This window comes from Ictidomys tridecemlineatus, chromosome 11, assembly GCF_052094955.1.
Source record: "Ictidomys tridecemlineatus isolate mIctTri1 chromosome 11, mIctTri1.hap1, whole genome shotgun sequence".
Classification (NCBI taxonomy): Eukaryota; Metazoa; Chordata; class Mammalia; order Rodentia; family Sciuridae; genus Ictidomys; species Ictidomys tridecemlineatus.
In genome coordinates, this window is record NC_135487.1 from 112118900 (window position 1) to 112121998 (window position 3099).

General features: G+C 47.9%; 1 pseudogene; it reads left to right on the forward strand.

Annotated features, from left to right (window-relative positions):
- Positions 1 to 1626: 1626 nt before the first annotated feature.
- LOC144368642 (dual specificity protein phosphatase 4 pseudogene) lies at positions 1627 to 2130 on the forward strand (annotated as a pseudogene).
- Positions 2131 to 3099: the final 969 nt, after the last annotated feature.

The window sequence follows — 3099 nt, forward strand, 5'->3', positions numbered from 1 at the left end:
CAGTAAAGTGCACTACCATTGAGCCACAGCCACAGCCCTGAACTGAGAAAGGATTTAATGTGACACATATGAATACAGATTTTTTAAAATAGTGCTTCTCTGTCTTCAACACACACACTTGTGCTGCCACTCCCTTGTCAGCACAGCCTGTGCAAGGCACCTGAGGCTGCTAGGGCTGCTATGTAACCTGAAGGCTGCAGGAGGAAGGGGACCCAATAGGAGTCTGGATGCCCAAGCCTCTGGGGACCAAGTTGGCGGTCACTTCTGAAAGCTCCCTCTCTTAGCTCTTGTTTGCTCATTCTTGTTGCCTAGCTGGCCTGAGTGACTATCTATTGCCCCAGTTCCTACACTCCATGGTGACGATTCTGGGAGAGATGGACTGCAGTGTGCTCAAAAAGCCTATGAAGCTGTGTGAGAACCGCTAAGGCAGAGGCTGTAGCTGTGGCGGCGGCAGAGGCAAAGAAGTTGGGAGATTGCTGAGGGCCATTGCCAAGTAGGAATGACGCATCAAAATTTCCTTGCCAGCGTACCCCATGTTGCTTAGAGGAAGGACTCGTGGAAATGCACTTACTTTGGACATTCGCTGTGACATTGCATGTGTGTTTGAGAAAGGTGACCCTGCTCAAGGACCAGGGTGGATTCAGGTTTAGGGTGTATCCTGCTGGTTTTAGGAAGTATCCTGCTCCTTGGGTTGAGGGCGTTCCCGGTTTAGGACAATTTGGGTTTAGGGCGTTCCCCATTTAAGACAAGTTAAGGGTGTTCCCAGTTTAAGACAATCTGGGTTTAGGGCAGTTCCAGGTTTAAGGTTATTCCTGCTGGGAATAGGGCGTATCCTGCTGCCTGAGTTCCCTTTGAGATCTTGTGGAATTCAGAAAGTATTTGGGATGTGAATTGTGCAGCAGAACTTGGATTTCTCCAGAACGTGTTTGTACAGGGCCGGTGTGAGTTCGCGAATAAAGGATTGCTGTTTGAATCTACAAGGTGTGAGTGGCTCGTGATCTTGTGCCCAGCCGGACTGCAGCAGGAGATGGTGGTTGCCCTGGGTTGCATGTGAGGGGTGGAGACTGCAGTGCCTGGCAGCAGCTAGGCTGACAGCAGTGGCAGCCCCTGAACCCTGGGGCTGGGGAGCGCCAGCAAGCACTTGCTGCTCAACTTTTTGCACACCTTTCCTATTAGACAGAGGTTCTGTCCACCTTCTTCCATACAACACCCAGGAAAATAGGCAGGCCAAGGGCTCCAAGATCCTGGAATCCATCCTGCACGCTCAAGGGGAAGTGCGCCCTCTTGTGCTCTTGTCTCTATTTGGCTGCCATCCTCTACTTTGAGTGGAGCCCAGGCGCCAGGGGCTCAGGGAGGACCTCACCTTGACTCTAATAGTGCAGACACTCCATCCTAAGTCCCAGTGAAGAGACATCTGCTTGCTCAAAGGTGGCTGTGAGAATTTTTCTTCTGCTTACCCAGAATTCTGTTCCAAAACCAGAGCCCCGGCAGACTTCTCCCCAGTGCCATGGAGTCATTTCACCTGCATTGCAGCTCCACTGGAGCCGCTCTGCACAGGCGGCAGGGTCCCTTGGAGATTCTTCAATTTCCTACTTCCAGGTTGCCTTCCACGCTGCCTGGAGAGACATGCTGCACGCCCTAGGGATCACAATCCTATTGAATATCTCCTCTGAATGCCCAAACCACATGCAAGGATGCTACCAGTACAAACGCATCTGGCGAAAGATAACCACAAGTCCAACATGGGCTCCTGATTCATGGAAGCCATGGAGTAGGACTGTGCAGTGAAGGACTACCACAGTCCAGGGATAGTGCACTGCTAGGAGGACATCCTGTGCTCTGCTACCATCTGCTTGGCTTGGCAGATGATAAAGGAGCAGCTGAGGCTGGAGAAGGCCTTGAGCTGCATGGAGCAGCTGTCCCAGGTGCTGGCCACATCCTGCCCCTCCAGGCCCGCCAGCCCTTCAGGCCCCTTAGGGGTACTGCAAGCCCACTCCCACCCTTACCTCACAGTTTGTCTTCAGCTTTCCTATCTTTCTGGGTGTGCAATTGGCCCCCAGCAGACTGCAGGACCAGCACAACCCCAACATTACCTCCCCCAGCACTCAGAGCCACTCATCTAACCCCTGAAACTAAGGTTGCTGCCAGGGATGCCTCTGTGGGACTGAACAATATATAAATTTGTATCAAGGGTATATAATGAGTCTAATGTCTACTATGGCAGATGTCTTTTTCTCCATTTATCATACCTTCTACTACTGCATAGATTGATAATATATAAGTGCAGTTTCCCAGTCGCATCTGGAGTAAGGATTGCAGTTGGCATTGATTCTTCAATGAGATGAATTCATGTGAGACAAACCTACATGTGCATATGGACGATTCAGGGTAATAGTGGCATGTAGGGAATTTATGTTCTTGTGAAGAAAGTGAGTATCCTGATCAAGCTCTGAAGTTGGGTTTCTGGCAGCAAGGTGTTAAATGGCCTAAGTTGGGGAGTAGTGTCCACTGGAATATTTCTGTGCTGTGTTTGGACCTTTCTCCTTACTCCATTTTTTTTCTAGCTGTGCAGCATCCAAACAGAGGTCTCTATCCTTCCTAGAAATTTTATAAAGTTTGGAAATATCTGAAATATATCCCTTAATGTAATATAATTACATTAGATTATATAATTACATGTAATTATATGTAATTAATTATGTAATATAATTCTCCTCTCTACATATAAGACCTGACTGATACCTTATTTGTGAAGATTGAGTTGATTGACCTAAAACACAACATTGCTGTGTTAATGAGCTTTGATGAAAAATACCTGAAAGAATAACTTTTAGAGGAGAGATTTATTTTGGTTCACAATTTCAGAGTGTTCAGATCATCATTGGCTGGCTCCAAGGCAGAAATATTATGGTGGAAGGATGTGATGGTGGAAAGCTGCTCAGCACATGGGAGCTGGGGAGCAGAGAAGAGGGGAAGGGACCAGGACATATAGAGCTCAAGGTCATGCTCCCTCTGACCTTCTTCCTCTCATCATGACTCACCTGCTTATAGTTACCAACCAATAGTTCATTAAAATTTTTAATTCATCAAATGGATCAA